Source organism: Ornithorhynchus anatinus, chromosome 4, assembly GCF_004115215.2.
Source record: "Ornithorhynchus anatinus isolate Pmale09 chromosome 4, mOrnAna1.pri.v4, whole genome shotgun sequence".
Classification (NCBI taxonomy): domain Eukaryota; kingdom Metazoa; phylum Chordata; class Mammalia; order Monotremata; family Ornithorhynchidae; genus Ornithorhynchus; species Ornithorhynchus anatinus.
The window spans coordinates 118,630,123-118,647,376 of NC_041731.1; the positions used below are offsets into that span (position 1 = coordinate 118,630,123).

Here is a 17,254-nt window from a genome sequence, read left to right on the forward strand (position 1 = left end):
AGATTTTAGCTCTGATGTTGTCGCCGTTGTCTTATGCTGTCGAGTCGTGTCGGACCCATAGCGAGGCCACGGACACATCTCTCCCAGAACGTCCCACCTCCATCTGCGATCGTTCTGGTAGTGGATCCACAGAGTCTTCTTGGTAAAAATCTGGAAGCGGTTTACCATTGCCTCTGTCCGCGCTGTAGACCTGAATCTCCCCCCTCGACTCTCCCGTGCCGCCGCCGTCCAGCACGGGTGAGTTTTGACTTGTAGCAGATTGCCTTCCATTCGCTAGCCACTGCCCAAGCTAAGAATGGAATGGATAGGCCTCTGCTTGACTCTCTCTCCCCAAATCGAGACTGGTAGAGTATGAGAAACTCTCCAGATGAGATCCTGAGAGGTGTTAGCTCTGATTCATAGTCACAAAGTTAGGTGCAAATTTCCTTTCGGACCTGCTGTGTGGGGCCAGAAAAGCTGATAGAGGCTAGCAGGGTTGGATTATCCCTGGAAAGGGCCCCAAAGAATCCTTAGTGTGGTCCTCTCCCCAAGACGCATGATCAGATGGAGCCCACCTCTAACAAATTGCTGTCCCTCCTGTGGCAGAACTCTCTCCGCTCCCTGCAGTTCATTAATCGTTATCGAGAAGGACCATGGCCTAGTGGCAAGTGTACGGGCCTGAGAGTCAGAGGACCTCAGTTCTAATTCTGCTTTCACCACTTGCCTGCTGTGTGACTTTTGGTTAGTCCGTCCCCTGTTCTCTCTCCCTCCCTCCAGGCTTGCATCTCCTGGCTTCAGGTCATCTCTATCTGAATGTCCGCCCGCAACCTAAAACACAACATGTCCAAGACTGAGCTCCTCATCTTCCCTCCCAAACGCTGTCCTCTCCCTGACTTTCCCGTCTCGGTGGACGGCATTGCCATCCTTCCCTTCTCATTCTCACAAACCCGCAACCTTGGGGTGATCCTTGACACGGCTCTCTCATTCGCCAAAAGTATCCAATCTGTCACCAAAGCCTGCCGGGCTCACCTTCACAACGTCGCCAAGATCCACCCTTCCTTCTGCATCCAAACCACTACCATGTTAGTACAACCCCTCACCTAACATGACTGGATTGCTGCATCAGCCTCCTTTCTGATCTCCCATCCTCCTGTCTCCCCATTTCAGTCCATACTTCACTCTGCTGCCCAGATTATCTTTCTACTGAAACGATTTGGGCATGCCACCGCCCTCCTCAGAAATCTCCAATGGTTGCCAATCAGCCAAAAACAGCTCATTTTTGGCTTCAAAGTTCTCCATCACCATGCCCCCTCTTACCTCACTTCCCATCTCTCCTTCTACATTCATTCATTCAATAGTATTTATTGAGCGTTTACTATGTGCAGAGCACTGTACTAAGCATATGGAATGTACAAATCGGCAACAGATAGAGACAGTCCCTCCCCTTTGACGGGCTTACAGTCTAATCGGGGGAGACGGGCAGACAAGAACAATGGAAATAAATAGAGTCAAGGGGAAGAACATCTCATAAAAACAATGGCAAATAAATAGAATCAGGGTGATGGTACATCTCATTAAACAAAATAAATAGGGTGATGAAGATATATACAGTCGAGCGGAAGAGCACAGTGCTGAGGGGATGGGACGGGAGGGTGGAGGAGGAGAGGGAAAGTGGGGAGAAGAGGGTTTAGCTGTGGAGAGGTGAAGGGGGGTGTAGAGGGAGAGCCCAGCCCACACACTCCGCTCCTCTGCCGCTAACCTCCTCACTATGCCTCCTTCTTGCCTGTCCTGCCGTTGACCCTTGGTCCACGTTCTACCTCTGGCCTGGAACGCCCACCCTCCTCAAATCTGCCAGACACTTTCCCCCTTTCAAGTCCTACTGAAGGCTCACCTCCTCCAAGAGGCCTTCCCTGACTAAGCCCCTCTTTTCCTTAGCTCACGCTCCCTTCTGAGTCACTGTGCTCTACCCCACTCTCCCTTCCCCACAGCACTTGTGTATATGTACATATCTATAATTCTATTTATTTCTATTAATGTCTTCTTAATAATAATAATATTGGCATTTTCTAAGAGCTTACTATGTGCCAAGCACTGTTCTAAGCGCTGGGGTAGATATAAGGTAATTAGGTTCTGCCATGTGGGGCTCACAGTCTTCATCCCCATTTTACAGATGAGGGAACTGGGGGCCCAGAGAAGTGAAGTGACTTGCCTAAGGTCACACAGCAGAGAAGTGGTGGAGAAGGGATTAGAACCCATGACCTCTGACTCACAAGCCCGTGCTCTTTCCATTTTGATGTGTGTGTGTGTGTATATATATATATATATATATAAATTCTGTTTATTTATATTGCTACCTGTTTACTTGTTTTGTTGTGTGTCTCCCCCCTATAGACTGTAAGCCTGGTGTGGGCAAGGATTGTCTCTGTTACTGAATTGTACTTTCCAAGTGCTTAGTACAGTGCTCTCCACACAGTAAGCGCTCAATAAATACGATTAAATGAATGAATGAATAAATGTTTGACTGTATAAATGAATCTGTTTATTGTTGTATTGTCCTCTCCCAAGCGCTTAGTACAGGGTTCTGAAAGCAGTAAGCGTTCAGTAAATACAATTGATTGACTAATTGTTAATGGGAGCACCGGGCAGGGTGCACGTGCACACACATACTCACAAAGACCCACGGACACATTCACACGCTCACACAGACCCACACATATACACACAGGCCAGCAGTTCCCTCTGGTGTCAAGGAGCCTGCTTGGGGAAGGGAGAGGATCGTTGTCGGGTGTTAAACCGGGGAGATGGTACCAACACAGTCAAATGCTGTGTGATGTCCTGATGGCACACAGGGACCACCCCCTGCCCCCCAACCCCGGCCAAATAATTAGCCCCAAGGCTCCGGCAGTGGGGGAGAGGGGTTGAGCAAGTCCCGCAGAACGCCTAGAGACCAGCTCTGCCACTGCCGTCTGGCTCTAAGATAGGGAATCATCGCTTTCCTCGAGCGGGGATGGATCCTGGAACTAACCACAAGTGACACGGCACCGCTTCTGAGGATTAGCATTCACGCCCACTCAGCACAAGATCCCAGAGATTCATTCCACCTCTCACCTTAATCACATGGAGCCCAAGTCTCCAGAGATGAGAGCAGTCTATTCTGGGAGATTACTGAGGGGTGAAACTAGCAAAACCCTGAACGAGAGGGTCTTACATTAACCATGAGGGGGATAGGCTGTTCGGGAGCATCTATCCCTCCACCTCTGCCCGTGACAGATCTACAGAGAATCGCAGCCACGAGCTCTCTGTCAGAAAGGTCGTACGAGGCTCAGGAGGGAGCATCTTTCGTCGTCTCACTGAGAAAACGGGCAGATGCCAGAAAAGCAAAAAAGATGAAGTGGAAACCACTGATTCTGCTAGAATTAGTGCCTTATCACAGGAAGACTAAGAGGACCCGATTTGGATCTGACTAAAAATTTCCTCCAGCTGTGAAGAAGTGACAATAAGATAAAAGGCCCACTGAACAGAAGCAAACAAATCAGAAAAGATGTTGCTAGTCAGCAAACAACTGCACCATTATCCTTCTGCCGATGGTCTCGGATGGGCGGCCATTTAGGACCTCCAGCTTTACACGATAAGTAATTCCCATTCAAATTGATACTGGGAATAAAATAAACGACTTCACCTTGTATTTGAACCACTGTTTTTTTTTTTTAATCTTTCCCTCACGCCCTCATGTTATTTCCAAAGTACAATACGTAATGTCTGTCTGGTAAAAAATGTTTATCTTTAAAAGACATTTAATACAGTGAAAACCATGAATTTTAAATGACCCAAACCTACCCTGACATCAAGGGTCAACAACGTACACGGTAGCTCAATGGATTGCCAACTCTGAAAAGATTTAAAGGGAGAAACAACTACAGACTCTTTTGAGAGATTAGAACCTTTAGTGCATCCCTTTCTGGGGTAAATTTATGGATGCATTTCTTTTGACTGAGTAGCTTACTGCTTAGCCAAGTTTCTTATAACATGATAAAATAATAGCAGATCCTTGGACTGGGCTCTTATTGGTTAATGCGTGGTTCCCGTAAACCTAGAGTTGCTGTCTTTGTCGAGTGAGTTATTTTGTTAAATATCTTAAAACATTACGATCGAAAACATTTATGGTTATATTTGTTTTAGTCAATTATCATTATGGTACTTATTAGATCCCCGCTCAGGGTCACTTCCGGAGAGTTTCCAGGACTCTACCAGCCTCGACTATGGGAGGGAGAGTCAAGCAGTGGCCTACCCATTCCGTTCCTAGCTTGGACAGTGGCTAGTGAATGACAGGCAATCTGCTACAGGTCAACACTCCCCTGTGCTGGGCAGCAGAGGCATGGGAGAAAGTCGAGGGCGGAAGCTCAAGTTAACAGTGTGGAAGAAGGCAATGGTTAACCACTTCCGTATTTTGACCAAGAAAACTCTGTGGATCCACTACCAGAACGATCGCAGATGGAGGCGGCGCGTGCTAGGCGAGGTGTATCTGTGGCGTCGTTACGGGTTGGAGATGGCTCGATGGCATAAGAGGAGATGAGACATTAAATGCGCAATCTGGGGCAAACGCTTTGCCAAGCATGGGACAGAGACAAGATAATCAAACTGGAGACTGTCCACAGACCCACAGTGCAAGAGGTTGGGAGAGCAAGTCTTTTATCTCCATTTTACAGATGAGAAAACCGAGGCCCGTAAAGGTTAATCATACAGTGGATCAGTTCTTCTGACATTTACTCCTCTTTCCACAGTCCCTGGTCCACATTCCCTCCCAATCCCGAGGTCAGGATCCACAGCATCAACGCAGTTATCCAAATTATCCGGGGAAAATCTGACATTTCAACCATTTCCCGGGAATCCTTATCGTTATCATTAGCATTCAGTGAGCGCTTACTGTGTGCAGACTGTTATACTAGGGACTTGGGGGAATGCAATAATAATAATAATAATGTTGGTATTTGTTAAGCGCTTACTATGGGCAGAGCACTGTTCTAAGCGCTGGGGTAGGTAATCAGGTTGTCCCACATGAGGTTCACAGTCTTAATCCCCATTTTACAGATGAGGGGACTGAGACACAGGGAAGTGAAGTGACTTGCCCACAGTTACACAGCTGACAAGTGGCAGAGCTAAGATTCGAACCCATGACCTCTGGCTCCCAAGCCCGTGCTCTTTCCACTAAGCCACGCTGCTTCTCTAATACAGCCGAGGTAGTATACCCTTTCCCTGCCTACACATTGTTTACAGTCTAGAGGAGGAAACAGACATTAGCCATTCTTTCTGGATTTTGGCATGTTGGGCATCAGCTTTTTGATCCCGGCCTTCAGTTTAGGCTGCCACGATCGGGCGGCCGTCGAGCCTGCCCCTAATCCCGTCCTTTCCCTCCCTGTCTTTCCAGAGAGATAAGTGAGTTCACTGCCCAGACAATCTTGCAGCAGAATGGAGTGAGAACTTAAAAAACTGCACAGATATTCAGCCAGGTGGGAAAAACACGGGTCTGGGAGTCAGAGGACCTGGGATTTACTCCAGGCATCCCAATTCCCCTGCTGAGTCATGTCGGACATGGTACTTAATGTCTCGATGCCTCACTTACCTCATTTTTAAAATGAGGATTCAAAATCTGTTCCCTTTTCTACTTAGACTGTGATTCCCATGTGGAACAGAAATTGTGCCCAACCTGATAATCGTGTATATACCCCAGCACTAAGTATAGCGGTTGGTACATAATAATAATTATTATTGCATTTGTTAAGCATTTACTACGTGTCTAGCACTGTTCTAAGCGCTGGGGTGGATATGTGGTAATCAGGTTGTCCCGCATGGAGCTCATGGTCTTAATCCCCATTTTACAGATGAGGTAACTGGGACCCAGAGAAGTGAAGTGGCTTGCCCAAGGTCACATAGCAGAGAAATGGCGGAGGCGGGATTGGAACCCACTTCCTTTGACTCCCAGGCCCGTGCTCTGGCCCCTAGGCCACGCTGCTTCTTTAGTAAGTAAGTACTCAACATACTAGGTAGTCAACTATCACTATTATTATCACCCTCAGAATACAGAGTACATAATAGTAGTGGTATGTGTTAACTGTTTCCTATGTATCAAGCACTGTTCTAAGCACTGCAGAGATACAAGTTAATCAGGTCAGACACAGTCCCCGTCTCACATGGGGCACACAGTCCAAGTGGGAGGAAGAAATATATTGAAGCCCCATTTTACGGAGGAAGAATCTGAAGCACGAAGAAAGAAGTAACGTGACTTATCCAAGATCACACAGTCAAGTGGTGGAGCTGAAATAGGAACTCACGTCCTCTAACACCCATGCCCTTGCTCGTTCCACTAAGCTATGCTGCTTCCCGCATGTTCAATTTCATTTCAAATTCATTTTAATATTTATTCAGATTATTCTATTTGTGAATTTTTTGACTGTCTTGCCCCTTTAAAAAGCAAGCTTCATTGTGAACAACTGGTCACTTCTTTAAGTCGTACTTCCCCACATCCAATTGGTGCTCAATAAACATCTTCACTTCAATGAATCTAAAGAAATTCAATGTAAAGCAATAGTAATAATTATTGTGTTTGTAATTGTTGTATGGTGTTGCATTTGCCATACACTATCCCTGAGGAAGACATGAGATAGCTGATACACAATCCCTGTCCCACTTTGGTGCTCACAGTCTACATATGAGTTCAGTTTAATTCAATTATATTTATTGAGCGCTTATTGTGTGCAAAACAGTGTATTAAGCGCTAGGAAGAGTACAGTACAACAGACTCATTCCCTGCCCACAACGAGCTCACAGTCTAGAAGGGGAGAGAGACATTAATGTACATAAATACATTGCAGATAATAATAATGATGATAATGATGGCATTTTGTTAAACACTCTCTATGTGCCAAGCACTGTTCTAAGTGCTAGGATAGATACAAGGTAATCAGATTGTCCCATGTAGGGCTCACAGTCTTAATCCCCATTTTACATGTGAGGTAACTGAGGCACAGAGAAGTTCAGTGACTTGCCCAAAGTCATACAGCTGATGAGTTCGGAGCCGGAATTAGAACTCACAACCTCAGACTCCCTAGTCCTTGCTCTTGCCACTAAGCCACGCTGCTTCTCTGCATACCTATGTGCTGTGTGTAAATAAGAAAACAGGTATCTAATCCCCATATTGCAGATGAGGAGTCAGAAGAACAGAGAGATTAAGGGTCTTGCCCGAGGTCACACAGCAGGCAAGCAGAGGAGTCAGATTTAAAATACAGATATTCTGACTTCCAGCCCTGTGATCTTTCAAGAAAACCACACATACAACCAGAAATCTATATGGGTAGCACAGCATGTGGCTGTCAAAGATTTCTGTTCGGTACTCAGCAAACTGACCAATGAAGTAAGGATAGACAAAAAAGTAGAAAGTCGAATCAGGAGGGCCACCATAATCTCTGGGAGACTTTCTAATAGATATTGTACCTGGGGGGTTGCTTTTAAATTTCAGACCAAACTAGATGTCTGTCGAACGGTAGTTCTGACCAACCTTCTCTATGGCTGTAATCAATCAGTCAACCAGTGATATTTATTGAGTGCTTACTGTGTGCGCTACAAGACAGACATATGATCTCTGCCTTCGGGCATTAAAATAGAATACCGATAGGGAAAAGAATACTAAAAATGGTATTTGTTAATAATTATGGTATTTGTTAAGCACTTACTATATGCCAAACACTGTTCTAAGCGCTGGGGTAGATACAAGGTGATCAATTATTTCCTGCCCCCCTGCCCACCAATTGGCTTGCTGGGTTCATGACCAGAAGGAACCAAATGTTTGTCCCTGAGCAAATTGTCACCACTATAATCAATTGTTTTGTGCAGATTGTTGTAGCCTTGCTCTTAGGTGCAGCGTGATCTAATGGATAGAACATGGGCCTGGAAGTGAGAAGGACTTGGGTTCTAATTCCCCATTGGCCATATGACCAGTGGGCAAGTCTCTGAAATTCTCTGTGCCTCAGTTACCTCCTCCGTAAAATGGGGATTAAGACTGATGTGGGACATGAACTGTATCCATCCTGGTTAGCTTATATCCACCCCAGCACTTAGCACGGTGCCTGGCATATAGTAAGCACCTAACAAATGCCATAAATATAATTGTATTTCTATAGATATAGATATGGGTATATCTAAATCTATATAAATCCCTGTCCACAAAGAGTTTAAAGTCTAGTGGGGGAGAGAGAGATACCAAATAGTTTTACAGGTCGAATGATAATAATGATGTGTGGTATTGGTTAAGCGCTTACTATGTGCCAGGCACTGTACTAAGTGCTGGGATGCATACAAGCAAATTAGGTTGGACACGGTCCCTATTCCACATGGGGCTCTCAGTCTTACTCCCCATTTTACAGATGAGGTAACTGAAGCACAGAAAAGTGAAGTGCCTTACCCAAGATCACACAGAAGTCAAGTGACAGAATCAGAAGTAGAACCTAGTTGCTTCTGACTCTCAGGCTGGGGCTGTGTCTACTAGGCCATGCTGCTTCTAGAAGATAGGGGACCTTATGTAAGAAGAAAATGCCTTTAGCCAACATCAATAACTGTATTGTTCTTGAATTTACTGCACATGCTAGATGCTTGTGGCACACAGAAAGCTACAAGATATGGTCTCTGCCCTTAAGGAACTCACAGGCTAAGGAACGAAAAGGACAAACCCAGGATCACCACCCTCAGGGGCTCTTTCCCAAAATGCCTTCCTTACACAACAGACACACACACACACACAAATTCCCACAGCAATTCTCATCTCCGATAAGAGGCTGTGAGATTTTATACGCTTGCTTTCGGAGGGAAAGAGAAATTCTATTCCCTAAAAATATGTGAATATATATTTAATGTGGAAAAAGTATATACATAAATATGTATACACATATATTTTTCATGGGTAATTTTCTTCTGCAAAGCTCATGCCAATTTTCTCAGGGAAATTAAGTAACTCCCATAATGAGGCTTTAATAGCAAATACCTCAGAGTCCATTACAAGTGATGAGGAAGATGAATGTAATTATTTTTTTTTAATTATAGCAATAATGATCAGAATAACAGAAGCAGAGAGGGGCTAAAAATTAGTAGCTGAGTAACAGAGTCTAGTCCTGAGAGTTCTGCACAGTGCAAGAACTTCAATACAATGATGACTATTCCACCCATCCTTTGCCCATATCTTCCTTATGCCCTCAAACGCTCTCCCCCTTCAAATCCAACAGACCAACACTCTCCCCACCTTCAAAGTCCTCCTAAAATTACATTTCCTCAATCAATCAATGGTATTTATTGAGCACTTACTCTGCGCATATTGATTTATTTATTTAGTCAGATCATCTGTCTCCTCCCCTAGACTGTAAGCTCACTGTGGGCAGGCAATGCTTCTGTTTAGTGTCCTATTGTACTCTCCCAAGTGCTTAGCACAGTGTTTTACACACAGTAAGCGCTCAATAAATACGATTGATCGAATGAACGAATGGAGATCACTGTACTAAGTGCTTGGAAGAGTACAATATGAGAGTTGGCAGACATGTTCCTGGCCCATAGCAAGTTTACAGTCTAGAGAGGGAGACATATTACTATAAATAAATAATTTATAATATAGAATTTAATGATATGTACATAAGTGCTGTGGGGTTGAGGGTGGGACAAATATCAAATGCCCAAAGGTTACAGATCCAAGAGCATCCAAAAGGCCTTCCCTGACTAATCCCTCATTTTTCTCCCCTCTTTGTTGCCTCTGCATTTGGATTTGAAGCAGAAGTAATAATAGTTTTCAAGCACTTACTGTGTTCAGAGAACTACAGTAAGTGCCGGGAGAACATACACAGATGGGAATTATTATAATATAATAATATGATTATTACGGTACTTGTTCAGCACTTGCTATGTGCTAGAAACTGTTCTAAGCGCTGGGATAGGTACAAGTTAATCAGGTAGGACACAGTCACTGTCCCACATGAGCCTCACCATCTTAATCCCCATTTTATAGATGAGGTAATTCAGGCCCAGAGAAGTTAAGTGACTTGCCCAAGGTCACACGGCAGACACGCAGTGGTGCCGGGATTAGAACCCAGGTCTATCTGACTCCTAGGCCTATGCACTAAACCACGCCGCCTCTTGAGGAATGACAATCTAAGATTTTAAGTAGGAAGAGGGAATTGGCGACAGACACATGGGGAATAATGAAGCATGAAAACAAAACACGAAGACATAAAATAGGTTAAGCAGAAGGAAAGAGTCCAGAAGCACACGGGAGCAGCTCATAACCCTGGCCTGGTGGACCAGGAGCGGGCCAGGTGTGGCGACTCTAGGTGGCAGAAGGCAATGTGGCGGTTACCACAGTGCTTTTCTCGGTGGCGATGGAGGGGTCTGAGAGTAAGCGGGAGCAGCTTGTACGACCAGAACTGCAAGTACAGAACATGTTGGGACCCGAGACCCTCCGGGGAAGGAGGAACGTGGTAGTTCCTTCCTTCCTTTATTAGTTCAATCGCATTTATTGAGCACTTACTACATGTAAAGCACTGTATTAAGTGCTTGGGAGAGTATAATAGAAATATAAACAGACACATTCCCTGCTGACAAAGAGTTGGTTGGCGTAGTGGATAGAGGGAGGGCCTGGGAGTCAGAAGGTCATGGGTTCTAAACCCAGATCCACCACTTGTCTGCTGTGTGACCTTAGGCAAGTCACTTTATTTCTCTGTGTCTCAGTTCCCTCATCTTTAAGATGGGGGTTGAGACTGTGAGCCCCATGGGGGACAGGGACTGTGTCCAACCAAATTTGCTTGTATCCACCCCAGCGCTTAGGGCCTGGTATATAGGAAGCACTTAACAAATACCATAATTATTATTATCATTATTGTTACAGTGCTTTTCTCAGTTGGGTAGGAGGAATCCAAGAGTATTTCGGGGCAGATTTTAACTGTATCCCTTAAGCACTTCAGTGAATCAATCATGTTCACTGAGCACTTACTAAGTGCAGAGCACCGCACTAGTGATTGGGAGAGTACAACACAACAGAATTAGCAGACACGCTTCCTGCCCAAAACAAGTTTACAGTCCAGTGTGGGATACAGGCATTAATATGAATGAATAGATAATTTGTAATACATACTTTAAAGATATGTGGGATTGGAGGAATATATCAAGTTCTGTGGGATTGAGGGCGTATATCAAGTGTCCAAAGATCACAGATTGTCTTGCATAGATGATGCAGAAGGCAGAGCAAGGTGAGGGAAAGAGGGCTTAATGAGGGGAGGGCTTAATGAGGGAAGGCCTCTCGGAGGAGATGTGATTTTAACAGAGTTAAAGCTTTTAAGGTGGTGAGCGTGCTGGTCTGGTGTATATGGAGGGAGAGGGAAGGAGTTCCGGGCTATGGGGGATGTGGGAAAAGGGGTGGCGGCAAGATAGACGAGATTAGGGCACAGCGAGCAAACTGGAGTTTAAGAAGTGGAGTGAGTGGGCTGGACTGTAATAGGAGATTAGTGAGGTAAGGTATCATGGGGCAAGTCGGTTGAGTGCTTTAAAGCCAATGGCAAGCAGTCTCTGTTTGATGAGGAGGTGGATGAGTAGCCATTGATGGTTCTTGAGGAGTGGGGAGACACGGACTGGATGTCTGTGTGGATAAATGATCCGTGCGGCAGAGTGAAGTTTGGATTGGAGTGGGAAGAGTTATTCTGGAAGCAGAATAACTAGTCAAGGAAGGTTAGGATAAGTGCTTGGAACAGAGTGGTAACAGTTTGGATGGAGAGGAAAGGGAAGATTTTAGCAATGTTGTGAAGGTAGAACTGAAAGAATTTAGTGACAGACTGAATACGAGGGTGGAATGAGAGAGATGAGTAGAGGAAAACACCAAAGTTATGGGCTTTAGAGATATGGAGGATAGTGGGGTTATCTACAGTGGTGGGAAAGACAGCAGGAGGACAGAGTTTGGGTGGGAAGATAAGGAGTTCAGTTTTGGGTGTGTTTAATTTGAGGTGTCTGTGGGATATGTCTTGAAGGCAGAGGAAATGTGAGATTGCTGGAAAGGAGAGAGGTAAGGGCTGGAGATGTGGATTTGGGAATCATCTGCAGAGAGATGGTAATTGAAGCCATGTGGGAGCAAATAATAATAATAATAATGGTGGTATTTGTCAAGCGCTTCCTATGTGGAAAACACTGTTCTAAGCGCTGGGGGGATACAAGGTGATCAGGTGATCACACGTAGGGCTCACAGTTTTTAATCCCCGTTTTACAGATGAGGTCACTGAGGCCCAGAGAAGTGAAGTGACTTGCCCAAAGTCACAGAGCTGGCAAGCGGCGGAGCCGGGATTAGAACCCTCGACCTCTGACTAACCAGCCCGGGCTCTTTCCACTGAACCACACTGCTTCTCAAATGAGTTCTCCAAGGGAGTGAGTGTAGAGGGAGAATAGAAGGGGACTCAGAACTGAGCTTTGAAGGACCCCTACTGCCAGAGGGTGGGAGGCAGAGGAGGAGAGGTCAGAGAGATATGAGGAACGAAGAGAGGACAGTGTCACTGAATCCAAGGATGGATAATGTTTCAAGGAGAAGGGAGTGGTCTACAGGGTCAAAGGTGGGTGAGGGGTCTAGGAGGAGTAGGTTGGGGTAGAGGCCACATATTCAATCTGTCACTATATCTGGTCAGTTTGATCTTCCCCACAAGGTTAAATTCTGCCCTTTCCTCTCCAATCAAACTGTTACTACATTAATCCAAGCACTAATTTTATCCCGCCTTAATTACTACACCAGCCTCCTCACTGACCTCCCAGCTTCCTTTCTCTCCATACTCCAATCCAAACTTTACTCTGCTGCCAGGATTTTTTTTTTTATTTACAAAAAACATTGAGGTCATGTTTTTGTAACTGCATTATTCCTCAAGAAACTTCAGTGGTTGTCCATCCACCCCCGCATCAAGCAGAAACTCCTCACCATCAGCTTTAAAGCCCTCAATCACCTTGCCCCTACCTCACTTCGCTATTCTTCTACTATGATCCAGCCCACACACTTTGCTCCTCACGGAACCTTGGTCTTGTCCATCTCACTGCCGACTTCTTGCCCACATCCTGCCTCTGGCCCGGAACGCCTTCCCTTTTCATTTTCGACAGACAATTACTCTCCCCACCTTCAAAGCCTTGTTGAAAGTTACATCTCCTCCAAGAGGCCTTCCCTGATTTAGCCCTCCTTTCCTCTTTTCCCACTTCTGCTTTGCCCTGTCTTGCTCCCTTCATTCATCTCTCCACCCAGCCCCCCACCATTCATGTAAATATCCCATAATTTACTTATATTAATGTCTGTCTCCCCCTCTAGACTGTAAATTATTTGTGGGTATGGAATATGTCTGTCATATTGTTGTGTTTAACCCTCCCAAATGCTTAGTATGGTGTCCGGCACACGGTAAGCACTCAATATATATAATTGATTGATCGATCAAAAGCTGTAGTCCATTTATAAGGCCTAGAAAACTTATCAGTAGGTGTGAGAGAAGCTGTCTTTTGTGTTTTTTAAGATTAAGTCTCCATTTACTTCTCTTGCCACTCTGTGGGAATGAATCAGTAAAATTTCAGGAGGGTTTAATCTCCTCTAGGGATAAAAAGATTTTAAAATGGGTCTTTCCAGAGGAGATAATAAATAATCTGTCACCTCATTCTCCTACTCATAATAGGAACACAGCGCCCAGTCCCACTATTTTATGATTAGCCCCTGTTTCTCTCCGATAATTTTGCCATCAAGTAGAGGTCACCATCTTCCTGACGTTCAAATTGAAGTCCGGAAGCTATTCAAATGAGGCCGACAAAGTCAAAGTTGGGATTGCACCACACTCTCCCTCCTGTACTCTGAGAGATCTGTCAGCCATCATTAAACCCTCCAGAAGTGGGGACATTTTGAGAATGACTCAAGAACTGAGAGAGGGTGAGGGAAAGAACAGTCATAAACTGGAATTCATCCTGGAGCTTTTTTTTTATCTAAGGGGGAAAGTCATTTCTTCTCTGTAGCCGTAAGGAACTTCCCTCCGACTGACTCTCTCTGAATATAACTGTTGCTTAGATTGTTCAGTTACCGAATGTGAACAGTCTTCATTAAGATATACCGCAGCACCGGAAAGGCGATGTTTTACACTCAAGAGATCACAGCTGTCTTGATTGTGGGAATGCACACAATTCTTGGCCGGCCCACATAAATAATAGGTGCGGAAAAGGCTCCCCCTTGTGGGAAAAAAAATAACCTCATCTTTAGCTACAACATCTAAACCTGAATGATTTCATCCAGACCTGAAATATTTCTTTCCTTAGAAATGGCAAATTCCTCAAATCGAGCACTGTGCTGAGGAATATTTGAACTAAAATGGAATTAAAAAGCCCAAATGGACCATTCTCATCGGAGAGTGGCTTAAAGTCAAGGACACAGGACTGGGAGTGAGAAGACCCTAATTCTTTTTCCATTTCTGCCACCGGCCTGCTCTGTGACCTTGGGAAAAAAGAATTCAACCTCTCTGTACCTCCCTCTGCCCATTTGTAAAATAAGACTCAGAAATCTACTCTGCTCACCTCTTAGATGTACAACAGGAATGGCGGAGTCTGCTGAATTGCAAGGGCAGAATCGCCTAGACATTATAGACTGTGGGTCCTTTGAGCTACAGATCCCACCTGTATACTCTTTTCCAGCGCTTAGGACAGTGCTCCGCACACAGTAAGTGCTTAATAAATACCGTTGACAGTGTTCCACACACAGTAAGTGCTTAATAAATACTGTTGCTACTACTTCCATGTATCTAGCTGGTGGTAATCATAGGATGAAAGCGGAATAAATTCCATAATTATGATGTCTTCCTCCAGATGCTACAGTCAGCAATACAGAGTAGCATGACAGTGTCTGAGTTCAGAACCTAAATATCCCCCGCGTGAAGATGAGGTCAAGCTGCAGAGAATCTACAATGAGTCAAAGATGAAACTACCAGCCCAAGCCAGTATTTCTCAAGGGCATAATGATCTTATAATTGGAGCAGAGAAAGACAAATAGCTGATATCCAAGTACTGCATAGGAATGAGGTGAAACCATCCCTTTCATTGCTGCCTTGAGAATACGCAAAACCGTTTTAAGCATCTTCTCCAGTTGAATGTGTTTAAATACATTTAGGAGTAGATTACCTTTTGGATCTCAAAGTCTACCTTAGTCTCGTTATTTGCATGTGTCCCGCTCTTGGGAAAAAAAAATATATATATATATATATTTATATGTATATTTTTACTGACTGATTGCAGGCAAGGGGAGAGTCTGGATCAGAACCCAGGTCTCCTGAATCTCAGCCCTCTGTTCTTTCAACTTAGACCATATGGTTGCCCATAGTTAGTCATTTATTCAATCCACCACACTCTTGTTATTTTCATGTGTATCTCTGCTGATACTAGTATTAGTAGTAGTGTTTATTAAACACTTACTTGTAAATCGCTTGTATTTAGTACAGGCACTGGAGAAATACCTGTGATTGTCGTAGTTGATTGTGGTGGCATATGGGTTCGAATCCCCACTCTGCCGCTTGTCAGCTGTGTGACTATGGGCAGGTACATTCCAATATGGGTAATTGTACATTCCAATTATATATATGTATACTCAGTTTCTCCCTATAAAATGACAAAATAGCCAATTCAAAGAGAGTCCTAAAGCAAACTGTAATTTGAGGTAATTAAAGGAAAAGAACGAGCTATGGGGTATCTGGTGATCTCTACTGAGCCACAGAATTTCCTCCAGATGAATTTAAAGGGTAAAAAAGAAGGACTGCAATTAATCAGTCATGTTTATTAATAATAATAATAATAATGGTATTTGTTAAGCACTATGTGCCAAGCACTGTTCTAAGCGCTGGTCCGGATACAAGGTAATCAGGCTGTCTCACATGGGGCTCACGGGCTTAATTCCCATTTTACAGATGAGGGAACTGAGGCACAGAGAAGTTAAGTGGCTTGCCCAAGGTCACACAGCAGACAAGTGGCAGAGCCAGGATTAGAACCCATGTCCTCTGACTCACAAGGCCGGGCTCTTTCCACTAAGCCACGCTGCTTCTCTATTTATTGAGCACTTACTGTGTGCAATCAGTCAGTCAGTCAGCCAATTGTATTTATTGAGCCCTTACTATGCAGACCACTGTACTAAGTGGTTGGGAGAATACAGCAAAACACCAGACTGACACAGTCCCTTTCCACAATGAGCTTACAATCTAGAGATGAGCTCATAGTCTAGGGTTTGGGGGACTACAGGATAACAGAGTGGATAGACAGGTTCCCCACCAACAATGAGCTGAAGTCGCGTTCCTGGGGAGGGCAGAGCAAAGGGGGAATGTTGGGACCAACTCAAACAGCAGTGTGAAAATATCATCTCAACCTGGGTTTAATAAATAATAATAATGTTGGTATTTGTTAAGCAGTATGTGCATAGCATTATTCTAAGCACTGGGGTAGATACAGGGTAATTAGGTTGTCCCATGTGAGGCTCACAGTTAATCCCCATTTTACAGATGAGGTAACTGAGGCACAGAGAATTAACCTGCCCATAGTCACACAGCTGACAAGCAGCAGAGCAGAGATTCGAACCCATATACTACCACAATCAACTACGGCAATTAATCACAGGTATTTCTCGAGTGCCTGTACTAAATACGAACGATTTACAAGTAAGTGTTTAATAAACACTACTACTAATACTAGTATCAGGAGAGGTACCCATGAAAATAACAAGAGTTTGGTGGAATGAATAGATGACTAACTATGGGCAGCCATATGGTCTAAGTTGGAAGAAGAGAGGGCTGAAATTCAGGAGACCTGGGTTCTGATCCAGACTATCCCCTTGCCTGCAGTCAGTTAATCATATTTATGGAGCACTTACTGTGTGCAGAGCACTGTACTAAGCGCTTGGGAGAGTACAGTATAACAGTAGACACATTCCCTGCCCACAGTGAGCTCACAGTGGCCTTGGGAGAAGCAGCATGTGTAGTGTAGAGAGCACTGGCCTGAGAGTCAGAAGGTATGGGTTCTAATTCTGGTTCTGCCACTTGTCTGCTGTGTGACTTTGGACAAGTCACTTTATTTCTCAGTGCCTCAGTTACCTTATCTATGAAATGGAGTTCACCTCCTCCAGGAGGCCTTCCCAGGCTGAGCCCCCCCTTTCCGCCGGCTCCTCCTTCCCTCCCCATTCCTCCTCTCCCACCCTCTGCTCTTCCCCCTTTCCCTCCCCTCA

The 17,254-nt window shown here is 44.7% G+C and overlaps 1 non-coding gene across 1 annotated transcript; it reads right to left on the bottom strand.

Annotated features, from left to right (window-relative positions):
- Positions 1-247: 247 nt before the first annotated feature.
- Positions 248-385, bottom strand: LOC114811557. The gene has a single exon (XR_003759253.1). It is a non-coding gene; the product is annotated as a small nucleolar RNA SNORA7 (small nucleolar RNA).
- Between the last annotated feature and the right edge of the window lie 16,869 nt (positions 386-17,254).